The sequence below is a fragment of the Bidens hawaiensis genome, unplaced genomic scaffold (genome assembly GCF_021521415.1).
Source record: "Bidens hawaiensis isolate Kalapana, Puna unplaced genomic scaffold, B.hawaiensis_p1.1 tig00013690_1, whole genome shotgun sequence".
Taxonomy (NCBI): Eukaryota; Viridiplantae; Streptophyta; class Magnoliopsida; order Asterales; family Asteraceae; genus Bidens; species Bidens hawaiensis.
In genome coordinates this window covers 355,910-379,298 of record NW_027492164.1, presented here as the reverse complement: position 1 = coordinate 379,298, position 23,389 = coordinate 355,910, and the positions used below count along the sequence as shown (strand labels likewise).

Below are 23,389 nucleotides of genomic sequence, written 5' to 3'. Positions count from 1 at the left end.
GTGAAACGTACCCCCACTATATTATCTGAATATACACTCTCCTGAACTTATTATTAGATCAATTACTATTAGCTTTTAACATTATTTATATACATATTAGTCCCTAAAACCTTTTTCTTCATTTAATAATATCCATACATATATCAAATTAAAAACTATTAAGCTATTTTTTTAGTATTAATATTAATCGTATTCACATTTGGAAAGGATTTTATATTAACTTTTTGATTATCTCGATCATTTTTATGTGGAATATATTTCTTTGAAAAAAAGGGAAACATATTTTAACCAAATAATAAATAAATAACTTTACTGGGTTTATTTTAATCTAATATTTACACCCGTACAACATTGTTATTCACTTATTTGTATGAACTTAAAATGAATGTAGACTTTTAATAAAATCTGAAATCATAAACAAAAACTGAGTTAATTAGTTATTTAGTTATGGCTTTGCATGGGTTCATTTTAGTCATTCTTGAATAAGTACCCTTTTGAGTTCTAAATTCAAATATTTTCATTTAGTACTTTCATTTATTTGTAAAAGTTTGTCCGTGGATGATGACGTTTTTCACTTTTTAATTAAATCACTACACATAGTCTTAGTATGTCATAATGATTGCAATGAGACATAGATATATCTTCTAAAGTTATTATGAATCAAATGTAAAAAAAAATGCACTACAACTCAAATAAGACTAAAATAATAATGTGTAAAAACCCTTATTTGGCAAGATTAAAAGGATGAAAATACTTGTTTCTCCTTATGTTTTACCTGTGAGATTGTGAGTCAACCAATTGAGATATTAGTTCCTCATCAATAATAAATACTGAACATATTTGTTAAATTTGTAACTTTTATTAAACCACCCACAACGCGGATTAAATACGGCACACGTTGTGACATGACCAGTGCACTCCAGGCATACAGGTAGACGCACGTGGATAAATGCATCTTTTGGTGGGTCCACTACTACACTCACATCATATTCTTTTTTCAATAATAATAATAAATATCAATAAATAAGAATAAATAATTAACATCATACTTAACAATAATAACTAATAAATATATAATATTTTAATAAATACCATTATAAATAACTTATTATGGTTTATCTATTCAATATTTTTAAAGTTAACGCCAATATATTTATGTATTATTTTAATTTTGTTTAATAATCTTACAACATACAATGGCCATTTAGTTGAGAATTTAAAAAATCCAACTGCTAGTTTATTTTATACCTTTCCAACGACTATTTTATTAAAAGAATAATATTATAATAAAACTTAACTAATAAATTTTATTTAGTTATTTAAATTATATCTTTAATAAAAATAATAGTGTGTTAAATAAAAATATAAATGTAATGATATGGAAATAATAAGGTTGCATGTAGAAAGAATGAAAATGGTAACATTGAGGCTAAAATGTGCATTTGAGAAGAATAGGTGGAAAACTTATATGGCATACTGACTAGGCTAGCATGTTAGAAATGCGTATGTTGCGGACTGTCTTATGAAATTCAATTTGATAAAACAAATTTTCTTATTATCTCAAAAGGCTGTCAACAAGAAAGAAAGAATGGGAAACTTGAAAAAAATAGCTTTAAAGTCAAAACACTTCTAACTAAAATCAGAGAAAGGTGGAAAACTTTCTTGGGACTGAAGGAGTACATTTAACTTTAAAAGTCAAAATCAATATGTTTGACTTTAAAAGTCAAATGGAAGATAAATCCGAAGCCGATGGCTCTTTAAGTAAATAGTAAATACTAAAACATCAGTTTCTCTTTCCAAAAGATTTCCCTAGATCACCACCATGGCTCGTGTTGCATGTAGATCATGCGGTTAACCATTAGCATGCTAATTAAATGATCAAAAATTCAAAAATTTTAGTATAACTACAATGTTAGTTAAATACAGGTTACATTGTGTAAAAAACTGTTGCAAATCGAGTGTTTCTATACTGCATTTTGGGGTTATAAAATGAGTGTACCAAAAGTTTCCATTTTATTTGCCTGCTTTACGAGCAAGAAATCGGTCACGGGCTGCTTGTATTCTACTGCTGGAGTCATCTGCAGGGGCCACATTGTTAACCTCTTTAATGGGAATATTCGGGTTTTCTTGGGTGTTCTCTATGGGCTGGTAGGCTCCACCACTGCTTAAAAGATAACAATAAAATTATTAAATGGACATATACATGTCTGCATATTATATATATATATTATATATATATATATATATATAGAGAGAGAGAGAGAGAGGGAGAGAGAGTTATGTACCTGAGCTTGTTGACATTTATTTTGTCAAGCTTTTGCAATATTGGAGTAACCCATTGCATCTCTACTTCACAAACATTACGCATAAGCGGGCGTGAAGTGGAAATAAGTTCATTGTATACAACATAATTCGGAAGCATTCCTTCGTCATCTGTTCGCAATACAGAAGACGGATGCACCTACATAACAAAAAGATAAAAAACAAAATAATTACAACCCGTTTTATTTTCTTTTTGGCTTCTGTTTTGCACCTAAACTGAAGTTGGATGCTAATATCAGGAAAAACTATAAAAAAAACCCTTTTATTATTACCTGAACAAGCTGAGACTTGAAGCCAAGAGTTCGATAACCATTGTGACGAATCATCCGTTCAGCCAGCTGGCTTGCATATCCAACACACAGAGACTTCCTTAAACTCTTGTAATCATGTTCTCTATCTCTCCGTCTTTCCTTTCTCTTTACATCCAAGCTCCCTGATGCATACACATACAAAGATTAACTACATATAGATCCATCCAAAATTTCTTGCATGTGTTTCTAAATTTTCGATATCACTTTTGTTTTCAAAACATTAAGCAACATCATATTCATCTTCTGTAAAAGTAGTCGTTAAAAAAAATCCTGTAAAAAAAAGTAAATGCGTAAAAAATGTTATTATTGTGAAATTAGAATAATCTTGGTGCATGATGTCTGCTTTCGTTTATTTGGCATCTTATAATATGAAAACTTGAGTAAATATATTTTCTGTTACTTTAAGTCAGTTCATGGCTAACCTTTTGCAATTTTCTGCATTATTTGAGACAGCTGTTTACGGACATCTTTGGCGAATAGCATCCCCCGTATCTGAATATACACATAACAAAGTATACTGTATAAGTCCAAGCTATTGAGCAAGAATAGCATATAACACAACACATTGGTTCCCCTTAATGATTCTAGGTTAAAAAAAGTACCTGTAAGTTGTTATCTTTGCACCAGTCAATACTATAGTCAGTTTGGTCCCAGAGTTCATAGATTTGAAGTAACTGAATGTGATCACCCAATCCCAAACCGTCAGGAAGCTCTGAGGGAGGAGGCTTCCTCTTTTTGTCTGTGCTGCTTTTACTGCAAATCATAAAATAATGCATAAACAAGTTGAACACCTTGATGATGCTATTATAATGTATATCAAAAAGTGTAAGGTAAACAAGTAGCATGCTTAGAATTATACCTTCGTCCATGAAGCAGTGTGCCTTCAACCGATAGCATAGCAGCTACAGTCAAAGCTTGGGTCAAACAATCATTTTCATTTGCCTCAATTAAAGTCCTTGCTAATGAAGGTTCCAAAGGAAGCTCTATCAAAAGAATATTAAACAGGTCAACAGTGAAAAAAAATTAATGGCAGATAGTACACTTCAATTTTCTAGTGTCTCAACATGAACATGTTGGATTTTGCATAAAAAATATGTGTGTGTCAAATATGATTATAGAAGTTAATAAATTTCAAGAGCAACACATCATTTTAATGCAATACCTGCCATAGTTTTTCCTATCCTCTGTGATGGCACCATTTTCATCTAAGGCATCAACCAAAAACAGTTGCTTAAGAGCATCTTGTAAAGACTCAACTGCAGCAAAAGTCATGAAAGGTTATCCTATGAGCTCGTGGAAAAACCGGACATATTAAGTGTGTAAGTGAACAGAGTCCCGTTAAAACCTTAAATAAAGAACTTACGTGAAGGTGGATCAAGAAAGTCAAATTTAAGAATATCAATATCAGGAAGGTCAAGTGATTTTAAATAAAGAACACTTCCAGCTAGAGAAGAGCGTTGTATTTCAGGCACAGTAGCATCCAGCAAATCGTCATGGTAAACAGCCAATGGGTATAACCGATAGCACTTCGTTCTCCCAGCTCGCCCTGCTCGTTGGTTGGCTTGCACCCTTCCATTAAATAATCAAACAAAATTCAGAAAATACTCTATTTACAAGAAAATCAACTGTTACAAACCAACAAGAAGATGAAGAATTTGTTGAAAGGACCTTATGTACTTCCGCTAAAAGCTAAAAAACCGCACACAAGTCCTTGTTGTTTGAACACTTTTTGCATGATCAAGTCCCTAAACTTTATATAAAGGACCTTTTAGTTGAATTTTAAAAGTTTAGAGACATAACCATGCAATAAAGTTCAGGGAATTGTGTGTTAAATCAACAAAAGTCCATAAGGTTTTTCCTAAACTTTTGATTGTCAATTAAAAATGAGATTTTTCAGGAAAGTAATACAATTTAAATCATAAAAGCATGCAAGAAAAAGAAACGTGTGCGTGATTGCTTATGAGAAAACTAAAAGCATTATGTTTGTTGTTGTATTCGTCATGATCAAAACATGAAATATATAGACATAAAATTCACTGACATCCGTCATCTAATTTGTACTCTATATTAATCAAAGTTTGTCTAGAATAATGATTGAATTATAAATAAACATAACTAATTTCATCTAAACTTATCTTGAAATTAAATACTTAATTCGTGGACATCTATAACGTCTCTAAAAAAATTATGAAAATTAAGTCAAATAGTCAAACCTATACAATTAGTTATTACCTGCTAATCTGAACAACATCGAGGGAATACATTCCGCTTGATGGATTATATTGCCGTTGCTTCACATAGCCAGAGTCGATGACATACCTATGAATGATAAAGCAACATTTTAAATCAAAACCATGTTTTTAATATGTTGTTAAGTTGACACAATAACAAACTCCCTTGCAACTTGCAAGTATGAAGTCACTTACACAACACCATCAACAGTCAATGAGGTTTCAGCAATATTTGTAGCCACAATAAAACGCCTACAATTTGGAGGCGGAGGACTAAATACTCGCACCTGCAGAAACAAGCAAGACTCAACATCAGTTATAGCGAAAATGGTTGTATAAGAAATGAGGAAAAGATTAGCTAAATGTGAAAATAAGTAACATGTCACCAACATAAGAATAAATAATCAAAATCAGAGAAAGAAAAAAAATAATTGAATAAGGGGGACGTTTATCACATGCCTGCATTTCAGGTGGCAAAGAGCCATGAAGCCCAAACAAGATCCTATCTCAAGGCTTTGAATCTTTTCCTCCAATTTCTCTATGTCATCCTAAAGAAAATCTTATCACTTTCCAATAGATAATATAAATAGCAAAGAACAATGTGTAAGAAAAAAACTATTACAGCAAAAGCAGGTATTATAAGACATGAAATATAAATTACCTGCCCGGTCATAAATATCAAAATGTCCCCTTCGGGTTCATTAACGTGTATATCTGAAAAAAAGTTTACCAGCATAAGAGTCCCAAAAATAGTAATCAGCAACTTAGCATTTCAGCATATAACATAAAAAATTATTTAAAAAAAAAAAGCAACAGAAAAATGATGCACTTTGAGGGGACTTTGGTATTGCTTATTTAAACAACTTACAACTTTACAAATATGGTTACATTTCATTCGAAGAGCAAAACTGTAATTTGGAATCCACAAAGAATAATCAGTTGGAACAAACAATTTCAAACTGCTTATTGAAAACAACTTATATTACAATTTACCTAAAAGTATATGGATGTCATTCACACTTTTCTTCATTCATACACTCAAAAGTGCTTATCTGCTTTTAAAAACACGATACGCAGCTAAATTGTTTTAATAAGCAAACCCACAGACCCCTAACACGTTATCTACTGAATATGAAATGCAAATGTGAGCACAAAATCAATCATACAACTATGGTGATCATGGTGAATGATAAAAGATATGTATGCTTACCAATAGCTTTTCTCAAAGAAGACTCGATATAACTTTTCGGTTGCTCTGCACTATTAAGAGATTTCTACAGGAAACAATTTCCCAGGAACATTTAGAATCGGGCAATCAGAGAAAAACTTTGACACCTTTTCACCATCAAGAGTAGCTGAAGTGATCAACACTTTCAAATTGGAGGACGCAATTTAATCAACCGCTTCATCAACCCCATCAATATATCCCTAAAACATAATATCATGTATTTAATCCACACATAAGCTCTTGAGTCTTCAACTTTACTTTTGCATTATGAAGTCCCTAAACTTAATAAAACTCATATACTTAACAAAAAGGTCCTTTCTATAAAGTTTAGAGACTTGATCATGCAAAAGAAAGACTTATTTTTTGTAGATTGGGGACTTAATCATGCAAAAAAAGGCATATTTGTGAATAATCTGATGACTTCTTTTTTAACCTTGTAAATGTTACAAGAATTTTATGGTGTAAGGTTTCATGGGCATTTACTCTACATATAATTAATATAATGAAGCTATCACCAAGACAATAATAACTAATGAACTGGTATAACAGCATAATCATAAAGTAAGAAAAAAATATAATGCTTCATGAATACTAGTGCATTATCTTTATATAGTTCAGTCTTAGTTACAGAATATAAGACAAGATCTTACGGTTTGAGCTTAAATCTTGAAGCCTCAGTAGAAGATTGAGAGCCACGTTTATCTTATGCATGTTAATTTTCACGTTTACATTTATGCATTGAAAACTAAATAAAAAATTAAAACAATTCTTAATTTACGTTCACTACATTTTTTAACAACAAAGGTTATCAACCAAGATATGGAACATATGTTATTCAAGAAAATCATGTCAATACACAAGTTTGATACCAATAACCACTGGCGGATCCAGAAAATTAGCCAGTGGTTGCAAAAAAAAAAAGTTCAACCTAGAACTCGTCAATTCAAACTAAAACAAGTCAAACCAATGTGGGTCGGGTCAAACCGTAACGAGTCGAGTAAAAAATTTACATTAAACAAACTACGTATAGAAATGTAAACATTAAATTTCATTAAAGATAAACAAAATAAATATTACAATTGACCTTTACATGATTTTATCTTTTAAAAACGGTCAATTACAGCTTCGTTCGTAACACTTAAAAGTGCTTCTTTTCAACACTACAAATTACACAAGCATTCAAAAAATCTTCACCAAATCAATTACCTAAATTTGTCTTTATGATCTTGGTTGCCGAAAAACATCTCTCAACTGTTGCTGTTGCAATATGCAAAATTAATGTTAGCTTTAATAATCGATAAACTAAATGAAAAGACATATGTTTCCTTGTTTCCACCATAACTCTTGCAAGATCAGTAATACATTTCAGATTAGCAAATTTTTCATCTTTTCGCACACTATCAATGTACAAGCCAAGTTGAAATGCATGAACAATTTTGTCCCCATTATCAAAACCATATGGCTAAAACTCACACAGTCTCATTACCTTTGATCCATCAAACTTGAAAAATGAATCATACGGATTGAAAACCAACATGATTTGAAGTAAATCCGTGTTAATTTCATTAAAACGATTACCAAATTCTTGAATTTCCATATCGACAACACTGTTGAAACAATAAAAATTATAATAATGTTGATTGGTGATTATGTACCTTTGTCTTTTGGGTCTATAACCAGTGTCATCGACATAGTTTTATACCATGTGCAAAATTTGAATACCATATTTTCCACAAAATGAATGTACTTTCTCTAAAAGCCGATCATATCCATTTTCTCTATACTCTTGCAACTGTCCTTTAATCGTTTCCACCAATAAACAACTTCCAAAATATATTGTTCTCTTCTTTGTAGAGCTCGTGATAATACATTTGTAAGCCCTAAAATGTGTAACATCAATTGCAAATAAAAAATAAATTCAAATGAGTTTAAATAGCCTAACATCTTGATTGCTTGATTTTGAGAAGAAGGATTACTACATTCATCTCTAACACATAGTTTAAAAAGGTAAGTTGGGGCACTAAAAAAATTATGAATTGGTCACTAAAATATTTTCGGATGGGTCACTAAATTTTTTTTGGATGAGTCACTTGGGTATTTGGACCTTATATATTAAAAATTTATAAATGAAACTATGGACTAGAGTGGGTTCAAACGCCCCCTGACCGAACACTAGATCCGCCCCTGCCAATAACTAAAAATCAACAATAATATAACATGTAAAATAAAACATCACGATTAAATAAACGGAAAGAAACAATCTAATTATAAAATCTTGGATCAATGCAACGGGAACTTGAAGCTTTTAGTGGTGAATTGGGTTAGGTCCAGAAGGGCTAATCTTTTTGCAACTCCATATCTTGGATCGATTTCTTCCGGCAACAAAGACGGTTGTGGTAGAAGTAGCCTACGAGTATGGACCAAGTGCGACTTTAAGTAAGGATGATATATGTGCTTCGGGTTCAAGATGGTGGTGGTGGCGGTTTCCAGCGAATTAGTGGAGGCGGTGGTGATAACAAGAGGTAAGAGTAACAACACGACAACTAACTTTTTGCAAAAGTTCATCATCTTCTTAACTCATTAAGATTTCTTGAGGAAAATGATATGTGAATTGGTGTTGGTGAAAGAAGTATTTATAACAAGAGTTTTGATTAAAAGTTTATAACTAGAATCATATTCCTAGAATAAGTATTACTAATTAACGGATCATCCTAATTGTTTTTAAATATTAGTATTTTAGATATATACAGACTAATTCATTTGTTTATTAAACAATTATAACTGATTTAAAATTTTTGTATTTAATGTTTCTCAAAAACTAAATAATCTTGTGATAATGTTATTTACAGGTGGAACTTTAAAAGTGTATACAAAAGTCAAAGTTTTATTAAAATTATATATTGTTATTTGAGATACATACTCATTAATTTATTTTTTTATTATAAAATTATAACGAATTTAAATTATATGAGTGGCTTGTTTTAGTAATTAATCTCTTGCTTAATGTTTGTTTTCTAGGGTGAAATTCATAAATTCTGATGTAATTAATAAAACTACATCATAACGTACATGTTTGATTTACAAGCATAATTTAATAAGAATTTCACAACTTTCATCACATAAAACGAGCTTAATTTCCTTATCAATGAATGAAATGTTTTCAAGTTTTACTATAATTTTCCTCATAAATCAAAATTTAGATAAAGAATAGTAACCCTTCCGGATTTCCGGCTCAATAATCCACCAAAACCTTTTTAAGTAGGTAGATCCCACAAATATATTGATATGGTCTTGTAAATGGTTAACTCAAGTGATAATTAAACATAAGTTTTTAATATGAACTCGTGTAATCTAATTACCAAATTATAAATGCCACATACCCCTCATAGTTATCAAACCGCTCATGATGCTGGAAAATGAATGCGAAGGATAAAAGATGGACAAATGAAATATAAACAATTCATTTAAATAAATCAAACCATAAGTATTTTTCAAATAAAGAAAAACAATCTAATGAACTAGATTCACATAAACGAACCAACCACACGGAGGTGATTACAAAAAATTAAGTCACTTATAATAATAAAGAAATTAATAACACTTTTAAAATTGTCATTAAAATTAAATAACTAAGATTCTCAGTATAACACTCCATAGTCCAAGTTATAATACTTTTTGCAGCCACTTATAATTGTTATTTATAGCTCAAAACTCTTTAGACTTTTGTTTTGCTTGTCATTCCCAAGTGTTCTTATGTAAATATGTCAAAACACATTATTTCAATTCTCATGAATAAAACACCATTTGATTTTATTCTTTTAACAACTAATTTTATATAAAAAGATTATGGTTAGAAAAAGCTAACTAAACAACACTAAAATAAAATTACATGAAAGAAGAGAGTTTTGAAACTACTTGGTCTACTAAATACTAATGTTTTTTTTCTAGTAACAATCCATAAAAATGAAAAATGGACAATCTAATAAAAAATGAACTTCATCTTCAAATCATTTCCATATCATCCACTACATTATACAAATATTCCTTACACCAGATTTCCTTCTTTTTTGAATAATTACAGTGCTCGAGCCAATTTTGTATCGTATCTGGTTGCATTGTGGAAGTAACTAAAATATAAAGTTATTTACGAAACTAGATCCAAGCCTTTTCCACAACAACACACGAGATGTAACATCCGAATTTCACTAAAATAGTAATAAAAAATTATTATTATGCTTGATTTAAGTTTATTGTTTATTTTTAAAAATAAATATTTTTAAAGAGCATAGACTTGAAATTCATTGGGCTTGAAGGATGAGCATCATCTTAAGGTTCATGGGCTAAGGGTATAACGCAGTTTATCTTGCATTCAATCCCAATCCCATTTGATATTTGAACTTCCTCCATGGCTTGCACCAATGTTAAATCTTCATCATCACACGCATATCTTCTTTTATTTCTGCATAGATAAAGTTAAAAGCAGGTTTGTAACAAATTAAAGCACAAGCTACGACAACTACTAGAACTTCGCACATATGTTAAAGGAAAGAAATCCGTTAAACGGGTCGACCCACAAACCCACCGGTTTTGACCTGAACACGACCTAATTAGCTAAACGGGTTAACGAGAGCAACCCGAACCCATTTATACCAAACCAAATAATGCAAATTCCGTGTTACGTTCTAGTCGTATCACAAATTCACACAATATAGACTGACAAATTCCTTTGTATTTGTATGGATTCAGTCAAAACAAAAGTTATAACAATTACAAAAATCAACGTTTATAAACCAAGGTGTTAGAAGATTTGACCTTGGTTTGAAACACTAGCAGGCGTATCATCTTCTTCTCGACAAAATGCAAATCATCAAACGGTGTGATTGTGGCAAGAGATTTGATTTCTTATCATCCTGTAGATAATGCAACAATATGTGTTATAAACAATAGCAATCATGTTTAAAACATAAATTTAAAAAGAAAAATGCATTCCAAAATGGATCCAGGACCACAGACAAAAAGAACTCACGATTAACAATGGTGGTTTATTATAAACGATGCTTCGCCACCAAGAGTAACCTTGAACTTTTACCCAAGCTAGGTACTTCAATTGATATATTCTAATTTGAGGTGTTTTTCCCTCAATCGGTAGCTGGCCATACACTTGATTTGTTTACATTTATAAGAAACCTTACAGGCTTTATACCCATAACAACTTGTTTACAACTAGCTGATGACTGGTCATAGCCGATCAAAGCGTGACACGTTGCAACTCATGCAATCATAGAGTGGCACGTTGTACCGTTTACTTATGACTTGTCATAGTCAATCAAATTTTGACACATTGCAACTCGTGCAATCATAGTTTGCCACGTTGCACCTTTTTGTCACAATGACACTTTTATTTCCATGTGTGTTTGGATTTTCCACCATGACTTTTATTAACTTCACCATATCGCTACCGTTATGATTAACTTTACAAACAATGGTCCTTACAAAATCTCCCTAAATTAATTTATTGACTTAAACTCTAACATCCTATATTTATCATAGACATGTATATAACATACCTAAAGTAGAAATGAAAAAAAAACAACAGTAAATAAATTGATAAGAAGCAAATGAAATGTACACTACTCAGCACAAACCTTCAAGTTGGTTGATATAATCATTTATTTTAAATGATCTAGATGTCGTGGTCCAATAAAAATTAAAGTAATTATGATCTTTTAAATACCTATACGAATACGGCTAACAAAGGTCATCTCCATATAAAATTAGTGAAAAGTGTTTAGTTTATAAACTAAGTTTACTAAATACTTAAGCAAATTGTATAATCTTTAAATTATTTTTATAATAAAGCTAGGTACTTGATTATAATTAAAATTTATATAAAGAAGATGTAACCCCATTCGGATTTAGGTTCAATGATCCACCGAAACCTTTTTAAGTAGGTAGATCCCTTAAACATATAGATATGGTCTTGTAAATGGTTAACTCAAGTGATAATTAAACACAAGTTTTTAATATGAACTCGTGCAATCTAGTTACTAAATTATAAATGCCATCTACCCCTCATAGTTACCAAACCGCTTATGATGCAAGAAAACAAATGTGAAGGATAAAATATTGACAAATGAAACATAAACAATTCATTTAAATAAATCAAACCACAGGTATTTTTCAAATAAAGAAAAACAATTCAATGAACTAAAATAAACAGGGTTCACATAAACGAATCATCCACACGAAGGTGATTACAAAAGATTTAGTCACTCCTAATAATAAAGAAATTAATAACACTATTACAACTTTCCATTAAAATTAAATAATTAAGATTCGCAGTAAAAAACTCCATGGTCTAAATTATAATACTTTTTGCAGCCACTTATAATTGTTATTTATAGTTCAAAACTCTTTAGTCTTTTGTTTTGCTTTTCATTCTTAAGTGTTCTTCTGCAAATATGTCAAAACATATTATTTCAATTCTCATGAATAAAACAACATTTGATTTATTTTATTTAATAACTAATTTTATATAAAAAGATGATTGTTAGAAAAAGCAAACTAAATAACACTAAAGCAAAATCACATGAAAGAAGAGGGTTTTGAAACTACCGGTTTACGAAATACTAATGTTTTTGTTTCTAGTAACAATCCATAAAATTAAAAATGGACAATCGAATAAAAAATGAACTTCATATTCAAATCATTTCCAAATCACCCAACACATTATACAAATATTCCTTACACCACATTTTCCTTCTTCTTCGAATAATTACACTGGTCGAGCCAAATTTTGTATCATATCTGGTTACATTGTGAAAGTAACTAAAATATAAAGTTGTTTACGAAACGAGATCCAAGTCTTTTCCACAACAACACACGAGATGTAACATCCTAATTTCACTGAAATAGTAATAAAAAATTATTATTATGCTTGATTTAAGTTTATTGTTTATTTTAAAAAATAAATATTGTTAAAGAGCATAGACTTGAAATTTATTAGGCTTGAAGGATGAGTATCATCTTAAGGTTCATGGGCTAAGGGTATAATGCAATTTATCTTGCAATCAATCCCAATCCCATTTGATATTTGAACTTCCTCCATGGCTTGCACCAATGCTATATCTTCATCATCACACGCATATCTTCTTTTATTTCTGCATAGATAAAGTTAAAGCAAGTTAGTAAAAAATTAAAGCATACGCTACGACAACTACTATATTTGCACACATATGTTAAAGGAAAGAAATCCGTTAAACGGGTCGACCCACAAACCCACCGGTTTTGACCTGAACACGACCCAATTAGCTAAACGGGTTCACGAGAGCGACCTGAACCCATCTATACCAAACCGAAAGATGCAAATTTCGTGTTTCGTTCCGGTCGTATCACAAATTCACACAATATAGACTAACATATTCCTCTGTATTTGTATGGATCGGTCAAAACAAAAGTTATAACAATTACTAAAAATCAATGTTTATAAACCAAGGTGTTAGAAGATTTGACCTTGGTTTGAACACATTAGCAGGTGTACCATCTTCTTTCTCGACAAAATGCAAATCATCAAACGGTGTGATTGTGGCCAAAGATTTGATTTCTTATCATCCTATAGGTAATGCAGCAATTTGTGTTATAAACAATAGCAATCATGTTTAAAATATAATTTAAAAAGAAAAATGCATTCCAAAATGGATTCGAAACCAAAGACAAAAAGAACTCACGATTAACAATGATGGTTCATTACAAATGATGCTTCGCCACCAAGAGTAACCATGAACTTTTACCAAGCCAAGTACTTCAATTGATATATTCTAATTTGAGGTGTTTTTGCCTCAATGCGTAGCTGGCTAGACACTCGACTTGTTTACATCTATAAGAAACCTTACATGCTTTATACCCATAACAGACTGTTTACAACTAGCCGATGAATTGTCATAGCCAATCAAAATGTGACACGTTGCAACTCATGCAATCATAGAGTGCACATTGCACCGTTTACTCATGACCTGTTGTGACAATCGTCAATTTCGGGTCTCGATTCGTATTCGTTTTGTAAACTTTATTGATGTAAACCGACCCGTTTTGTAAACCGAAACCTTGGATATAATCAAAATGATGGATTTTATGTTACAATATTGTTTTACACTTGTTGGGTCTTGAAAACATTCATTTCGGTCTTTAAAACGCTTAAAAATCACTTAAAACGAACTGCAGGGACCAAAACTGCCATTTTTGAAAATTGAAAAATATCATATTTGCACCCATAGCGTATCGCGACCAGACATCAAATACTTGGGAGCGTACCGTGACCGGACCTGCAGATCAGCAGCTCGTTTTGGTTGTTTTTATTCATACATGTGACCCAAAACACCCCATTTTCATGCAAAACCCTTTATGCTTGACCATTTCAACTTACCCTATATATACACCACCCTTTCCATCCATTAATCTCTACTACAACCCCAAATTCAATCTCAAATTCAAAGATCTTAAGGTTATTTTCATTGTGTTCTTGAAGGTTTGACTTCTAAAAGTCAAACTGAGTTTTATCTTTAATTCTAACTTGTTCATCTAACATTACTAACTCTTGAATATGGTGGTACAACATATATATAATACACACCCCTTGTTTCCTTTATTTGCTACTTCACCGACTCCGGTTGGTTAAGTTTCGACAGGCAAGGCTTCATGGAGGACCTCGTGTTCTTGATATATATTTACACACACATAACTTATTATACATATAACTTATAACTAACTTCTAACCCTTTTAGTTTGTTCATCTTATTTACAAGTTCCATGGTTTGGGTTTGTATAAGACTAACCTCGGTGAAGAGGTAGGTCCCAGCAAAGCCCAGTTGGACCCGCAAGACTCACCTTGAAGAGGGACGTCTGCGCAAAGACCAACTGGATCCGCAGGATCCACCATGCTCAGAGATGAAGACCTTACACGCAGTAAGCCAGCTGTTCCCGCAGGAAAGCCTCCCTTGGTAAAGTACCCTGCCTGTTCCCGCAGCTGTAGATACAAGCCAAGAAGGAAGGCTACCCGCACTAACAGTGAGGCTACGCACATAAGGCACTAACTCTTAATACTTCAGTAATGTCACCTGAAGAATGAATGAGTAAGGCGGGAATATTCCCGCCCAAAAGAGCCAGTCCGTACGCTTCTAGAAGATCTTTTGTACTATACCTACCAAGGTATGGACAAATAGACAAGATCTGACGAAAGCGACCCATGAACCAATCACAGGGTGACAGCCCACCGACAATAGTACCAGGAGGAGCACGCTCCAGTAAAAAATGTCACTATCAGCCGCTGCCTACCCACCAACTCCCATCGTGGCACTAACATAACCCATGGTTGGTGGAAAAGGAATATTATATACAGCCGGCCGTAACTGCTTGGAAACCTACCTTCGGCTATAAATACTCCAACACCTTGGAACGGTATCATATCTTATTATCATCTCATATCATCTTATCTTCTCTCTAGCTATTTCTTTCAATATACACTTATATTCAGAGCAATCTAGTCTGATTCTCACGCCGGAGGGTGGTCACAAGGAGGAACCCCCCCTTCTCAGTGACGAGCTTACGGTGTCTGTTTTGCAGGTCGAGAAGAATAACCATCTTTGCCGGACCTAACCCTCGTGGGAAACATCTACTTAACCCCCAGATTATCCTTAATCTGCCGGGGTCATTTAGTGTTTCTTCATTGGCGTCATCCGTGCATTAAGCTAGAACTTATTCATCTTTTTTCTCAGTTTTTTCAAACTTCTGGAAAGATGGTTAAGGTTACTCCGATGCCAAAGCCACCGAGTGACCAAGAAAATCCGGTAACCACAACCCCAGCTACTGGGGGGAACACGGGTGAATACACGATTTTTACGAACACTACCCTGGTTACCCAAGCCGGGGCAAGTGCAGTAAACAATCCTCCCCTGGGATTCATTGATACCCAGTTGGAGAAACAACAGACGAGGCTTCCCCGCCAAACACTAGAACAAGTTAAAGCTTGGGCGGAAGCACGTCAAAAAGAATTCCAAGCCGAGTTGGACGAACGTTTACGTTCACTCCAACAGGCCAATGACGAATTCGGAAGTACTCGACAACAGCTCAACATGAGCAATGAGTGCGAGTATGATGAAGATTGGGAAGAATCTGACAGTGACGCAAACCCACGCCATAGGGCGAAAGAGAAGCTTAAAGAAGCAGACTTCCACTCAAGAAGAAATTTTGAAGAAACTTTCAAACCAAAGAACACGGGGGGAACCCACGCGACTTCACCAAGACTTTCAGACCAAATGTTGCGAATGCGGGAACGTCCAAATTTGCAAGGGACATTGCGGAAGCAATCGCTCCAAAAAGTGCCAAACAGATGTCCAACATAGGCACTTATGATGGCGTATCTGACCCGGACGATCACTTGAACAGATTCATAGCGGGGGCAACCGTCAGTAATTGGACGGAACCCACATGGTGTTACATGTTCCAAATGACGCTCGTCGGGGCAGCCAGAGCGTGGTTTGATCATCTACCGGTCCACCACATCTATGATTGGGCAGATTTCCAGCACAAGTTCAGCCAGCACTTCAGTCAACAAAGAAAATATACTGAAGAGCAATGGACGATCCTCAACTGCATCCGAGAGGAAGATGAGTCTTTGCTAGACTTCATCACGCGCTTCAACTCAAAGAAGCTAAGTCTGGGCACTATTAGCGAAGATCTTGTTCGCGCTGCTTTCATCCAGGGCGCTGAAGACCCAGACCTCATCCGCACCTTGACGGGTAAAGACGGCATGCCATCCACGTGGGATGCCATCATGACGGCAGCTAAACGCTTTGCGGAAACGGAGAAGCAACTGGGTAGAGATATTCCCCAGAACACAAACCTCTACACCTAGAAAACAAGAGAAAATAACGTCCTTACCGCTCGACAAAACAAAAAGAGGAAGCTTGGTATTTGGCAGTCAAGGGTAAACTTTGACACCTCATCCGGCTCTCACCCTCGGTTAGGCGGAAGGGACAACATGCAGTCGTCGAACCGGAATCCCAGATGGACGCCACTCACCAAAAGCGTCACCGAGATATTTGCCACCGAGAGGCTCCCATGGCCAGAGGCTCCAATAATCCGACAGCGTCTAAACGCTGATCAAAGCAAATCCTGTGACTTCCACGGGATAAAAGGCCACACCACGAGGAATGCATATCCTTGAAGGAAGTCATCGAAGCATTCGTCAGAGATGGGAAACTCACACACCTCGTGGCGTAATGGATGCTGAGCAGGCTAACGCGTGTAGAACCCCAGTTGGGGAAAACACGGGTGAAACTCTGCAACTTCAATGTCGGAGACTACATGCTGCGTAACAACGAGATTCCAAACCAGGCGCATACCGGCCCGAAAGGCTCGATGGCACCCCCATCCCAAGAACATGGAATGGAGCTCAATTACACAGATGCCACATGTAGATCAATTCCAAACTTGTAAAGAAAAGGCCTAGAGCCACTTCTAATGGAAATGATTCTCCTTATCACATTGATGTTGATAGCCTTACCTTTATACTTATGAACTGACCACACTGATATGCCGGTATTCACCGCATAAATAAGTGAGGGAGGAAGTAAGTCGTTGAGTGTGGAAAGCGGCAAAACCCGCATAAACACAAACGGTAGAAAATTTCTAAAAGATGAGGAAAACCTTCACGCATGTCAGATATAGGTGAAGTTTGGTCATCCTACTAAGTGAAAGTGACGGTCCTACCCGCACAATCATGATAGAGGAAACTGAACATTAACCTATTATCAATCACGCGTCGAAAGGTTAACTTATTCAAAACACTTAGAAAATTTCTAAAGAAAAGATGAGGAAAACCTTCACGCAGGTCAGATATAGGTGAAATTTGGTCATCCTACTAAGTGAAAGTGACGGTCCTACCCGCACAATCATGATAGAGGAAACTGAACATTAACCTACTATCAATCGCGCGTCGAAAAGTTAACTTATTCGAAACACTTAGAAAATTGCTTAGTTAAACTAAAATATGCATGAGCAAATCATATAATGTTTATAAAGCAAGGCAATTGCAAGTTAAACTAAAATATGCATGAGCAAATCATATAAAGTTTACAAAGCAAGCCATTAAGTGAAAGTGACGGTCCTACCCGCACAATCATTTATATTCACGATAAAAAGCTGCTCAAGCATTACAAAATGGCTAGGTATCTACCCGCCTACAAAAAATGTAAATCTATCCAAACGGCTTCAAGCTTCGGGACCACTCCCTCCAAACCCGCTTGAACCCGCACCATCAGTTGGCTGCGGCTCTTCAAGGAAAGCTTTGAGAACAGCTAGCCCGTCATCAGCAGCAGCAGCTTCGTTCACCTTCTCCACGACCGGATGAAAGAAAGCAGCATACTGGTTCACAGATTGGTCATAGGCAGCTTCAGTGTCAACATCGTGTAAAGGAAAGTTAGAAAGCGGGATGCCCTTCTCTGCAAATCCTAGACCAAGCAAGAAACCAGCTTTCTCCCCATCCTCATGAGAAGCGTTGAGGGCTGCACTCATGGCATCGTCATAAGATGTGTTCGCGAAAATCCGATGCACAACCTACAAAAAAAATAATATATATAAAAACTTTTCTAAGTATAAAGAAAAGCGTAAAGCAAAGAAATTATGGAGCTATGCGTACCTGCGGCAATGCTTCTCGTAGAAGCCATTCCTTATTGGTCAGAGCTTCTTGAAGGGTAGCTTGAGCTTGATCGCGGGCGCGTTCGGCTTCATTCTTGTTGAGGTTGGCAAGCAACACATCCTTGGCAGCAGCCTCTTCAACGCCCTTAAGCTTTCGCTCAGTGCGATCAAGCATACCCTTCTGATCCAAGAGCTCTTGTAGCTTCTTGGCATCTTCTAAAGCCAAAGCATCTTGAGCCTGCTGAAGCTTCTCTAGTTTGGCTTTAAGCTCTTCATTCTCAGGAGGCTCAGCAACGGCTTCAGCTTTGGTGGCCCTCTCGGTCGCATTACGCGCAGTTTCCTTGGCCAACCTAAGCTGTTCGTTAACAGCTTGGGTAGCCTTGGAATGGGCCTCATGCCTGGCCTGGATCTCGACCTCAAGGTCCTTGAAGGCCTTCTCCTTCTCTGCAGCGCTGGCAGCAAGCTTCTTATTCTCCTCCCGCAATGCTCGCGCCTGAGCCAATTCCAGGCTACGCGCAGTCTTTAACTTGTCGTTTTCACGACAAAGTAACTCGACACGCGGCTGCATCCGGGCGAGGAGGATTCGGAGCTCGTTGGACAACCTGCCCTCTTGGTAGCTAGCCATTGCTTCCCCCAACGCACCGCTTGGGGCGGAATGGCGTGCCCAGTCGACGCAGTCCGCAACCGTCCGGAGGGTCGTTCCCCGGCGGATATTCCACCGTGGAGCATACACCTCATTGGAATCCGAAACTGCAAAAACAAAAAACAGTTAGAAAAAAAATGATAAGAATGGATAATAGGCCAAAGTAACCCCACGCACCTGTAGGGTCGATAACAGGCCGATAGCCACCAAACCCATCACCCGAACCTAAAGGATATCCATCCAAGAGGTCAAGGAGATGGGAAGGAGGCAAAGATTGGACCCCCTCGTCAACAGAGGTAAGTCTAGAGGTCCCAACCCTAAACATACCTGAAGAACCGGTCATGGACGAAGTAGTCGCTGACGCCGATTGGGGCACGGTAGAAGCTACTGTGGTAGAGACCATCGGAGATGAACTCATAACCGTGGTTGCCGCTGCGGATGAGCTCGCAGAAAAAGTCACCGCCGGCCCAGTGAAGGATGTGATAAAGATGGCACTAACGGCCGACGGAGATGACGTCATAACTGGAACAGTTGCTTCAACAGTATGAGCAACTGAACCAGCACCGGAAACAGGCGCATCCGCCTGGGTCATCGCCTCAGATAGGTTGACCAAACCTATCGTCGTGGGTCCTGAACGGCTTCCTCCCGCACCGCTCTGGAAAGCGGATACGTCCACTCCTGCATAAAGAACAAAATATTAAAAACAATGGCAGAAAGAAATGCAGAAAAGGTACACAAAAAATATACTTACTGGCTTTCTTGATCCTGAAAGACCTGACAGGCGGAGATAGACCCGACGGGACTGGCCTCTTCACGCCAGTCACCTGCGCAACACTTGGTGGCTCGGAAGTGACAGTTGTCTCAACCTCTGAGACAATGGTCTCGTCACCACCACCAAGGTTCCCCGCCGCCTCCTCACTTCCAGTCTCGGAATCAGACTGATTCCCCAGGTCGACGACGGAAGCAACCTTCGCCTTGCCCTTCACGCTAGCAGCCTTCTTCTTCCTCACTATAAAAGGCTCATCTGCGGATCCCTCATCAGAAGATGACAAGATCAGAGGAATTCCAGCAGAAGTTTGAGCGTGAAGAGGACGGGGGTTAAAGAACTCCTTACCTGGCCGAGTGGCGCTCAAAATCTCGTGGCCTGGCGGATAAACCTCTACGAATCTATCGGCCGTTTGCTCCAAAATGGGCAACTCGTTCTCATCAAGATCACGAATACTCAACCGTGCGGGACCACCAGTCTCCCGCGGATGCAAGAGCGAATGTAGGTCGTTCCCCTCTGAAATAAAAAAGATAACAATGTTAGAAGAAAAACCCTAAACCAACACAAAAGACGGAGCATACCGTAAGGAATAAAGCTCAAACCGTATTCAAGGACGATGGGCATCTGCGGCGTCCCAGACCCGGCATCCTTCCACACGCGGCTAATCCCAAGCATCACCATCCCAGACTCCGCTAAGCGATAAACCGGAGTCTGAACCTGGGAGATCTTGGTGAACCATTCCGTCTCCTGGTAGTTGGAGGCGTGAAGGTTAGGAAGTGCCCTCCCATTCTTGAATGTCATCGCGAAGGGGACGACGCGATCGGAGATGTAGAAAAACTCCCGCTTCCAAGAACGAAGACTGCGCTCAGTAGCGCAGATCTTCAAACCCTTGATCCGAGTAACAAGGGTATACCAACCCTGGATGCACCTCCAAGCGTAGAAGGTCATCAGGCGGTCGACTAGAGGTTCGACATCCAAAATACGGCACACCCACTCGAAATGACGAATTTTAGCAATCGCCATTGGGTGCACCTCCGTCAAGTGAACACCGTATTTCTCTAAAACATGGTACACGAACTTCATTAATGGGAATCTCAGATTCCCATATAAGAAGAACGAGGCGTAAACCCCTATCTTGCCCTTAGGGGCATCGTACACCGTCTGATGGGCCTCCGGAAACTCTGGCTCATACGGCTCAAGCATGAACTTCTTGACGATGTAATGGTATACATCGACAGAAAGAGTACACTGGCACTCGCCAGCAGTACTCTTATCGTCCTTATCGGATGTAGACGTCGGGTTCTCAAGGTAAACGTCAGACTCCTCGACGTTAACCTCTGGATCATGAGTAGAAGAAGACATTTCTCAGTGTTAAGAAAGCGGTTTCAGGAGAATGCTCGCCGGAAAAGATGAGTATTCTCCGGAAATCGCTTAAAAGGAAAAGGAGAGTGAAGTGAAGGTATGGGACGAGATACACCCTCTCCCCCCTTATATACTCATCGCAATGAATGCGATGAATTTAATGCGGATGAAAGAGAAAGCGCATGCGCAATGACACGGCGACACGTGGATAAAGCAAGCTGGCAACAGGCGTCGGAATGGCGCGTGTCATGAAACTCGCGCCCACAGCGCCTGAAAAAGCGTCCTGATTGACCACATGCTGTCACGTCGTCATAACTTCCTGCACGTCCTGAAACCGTCAGAAGACGCCAACGTCCCTTCAACCGTTTGGACTGTCCTTATCCTTTCACCAACTCTCCGAATTCCAAAAAGATTCAAAAAGATTCAAAAATAAGAGGGAATATACCCCCTTACCTTGGAAAACAAGAAACCGTAAGACAAGTGCGGGTACAGTGTCAAGGCGAAACCCTTCACATACTTAGCACTTGCAGGGAATTGAAGCCAAGAATACCTTGGAAAGCAAGGAACCATAAGACAAGTGCGGGTACAGTGTCAAGGCGAAACCCTTCACATACTTAGCACCTGCAGGGAATTGAAACCAAGAAGGATCTTATGGGCCATGGTTGCGGAAAGAGAAATAGCACCCCCGCATGGCGGGAACGTTGAGAACTAGATTGTTTGAAGCTTCAAGGTGGAATTGGTTGTTTAACATAACTGATCACTATGTCAAACTACCAAAACCTCGTGGAGAATCTACACAAGTGAAACTCAACGCTCCCGACTTGCGAGGAGGTTACACACCTACCCGCATCATACCCAAAGATCAAGCAGAAAAGTCGGGAATTTCTGCAAGTGACATTAGGAAAACTGCGGGAAGAATCCCCACGGAAAACCTTAAAAAATGAAAAACCCTTTTCAAAACCCCTTGCTTAAAGTCCAAAAGTTCACCTCACTTATTAACAATTCATGAGAAGAACAATGGACTGGGGGGACTTGAAGAGGTAGGTCCCAGCAAAGCCCAGTTGGACCCGCAAGACTCACCTTGAAGAGGGATGTCTGCGCAAAAACCAACTGGATCCGCAGGACCCACCATGCTCAGAGATGAAGACCTTACATGCAGTAAGCCAGCTGTTCCCGCAGGAAAGCCTCCCTTGGTAAAGTACCCTGCCTGTTCCCGCAGTTGCAGATACAAGCCAAGAAGGAAGGCTACCCGCACTAACAGTGAGGCTACACGCATAAGGCACTAACTCTTAATACTTCAGTAATGTCACCTGAAGAAGGAATGAGCAAGGAGGGAATATTCCTGCCCAAAAGAGCCAGTCCGTGCGCTTCTAGAAGATCTTTTGTACTATACCTACCAAGGTATGGACAAATAGACAAGATCTGACAAAAGCGACCCTTGAACCAATCACAGGGTGACAGCTCACCGACAATAGTACGAGGAGGAGCACGCTCCAGTACAAAATGTCGCTATCAGCCGCTGCCTACCCACCAACTCTCATCGTGGCACGAACGTAGCCCATAGTTGGTGGAAAAGGAATATTATATACAGCCGGCCGTACCTGCTTGGAAACCTACCTTCGGCTATAAATACTCCAACACCTTGGAACGGTATCATATCTTATTATCATCTCATATCATCTTATCTTCTCTCTAGCTATTTCTCTCAATATACACTTATATTCAGAGCAATCTAGTCTGATTCTCACGCCGGAGGGTGGTCACAAGAAGGAACCCCCCCCCCCTTCTCAGTGACGAGCTCACGGTGTCTGTTTTGCAGGTCGAGAAGAATAA

General features: G+C 37.3%; 2 pseudogenes across 2 annotated transcripts in view; both read right to left on the bottom strand.

Annotated features, from left to right (window-relative positions):
• Positions 1 to 23,389, bottom strand: part of LOC143544700 (paired amphipathic helix protein Sin3-like 3) — a 129,408-nt pseudogene that overhangs the window by 93,469 nt on the left and 12,550 nt on the right. The window contains exon 17 of the transcript XR_013137293.1: positions 10,446 to 10,551. The product of XR_013137293.1 is annotated as a paired amphipathic helix protein Sin3-like 3 (transcript). The remainder of the gene's footprint in view (positions 1 to 10,445; positions 10,552 to 23,389) is intronic.
• Positions 1,908 to 6,409, bottom strand: LOC143544711 (putative pre-mRNA-splicing factor ATP-dependent RNA helicase DEAH4; annotated as a pseudogene). Its single transcript, XR_013137294.1, has 13 exons — positions 6,075 to 6,409; positions 5,526 to 5,578; positions 5,324 to 5,412; positions 5,060 to 5,151; positions 4,866 to 4,952; positions 3,997 to 4,202; positions 3,796 to 3,889; positions 3,493 to 3,616; positions 3,236 to 3,386; positions 3,056 to 3,125; positions 2,595 to 2,755; positions 2,286 to 2,461; positions 1,908 to 2,161 (listed from the first exon to the last, which is right to left on the bottom strand). The product of XR_013137294.1 is annotated as a putative pre-mRNA-splicing factor ATP-dependent RNA helicase DEAH4 (transcript).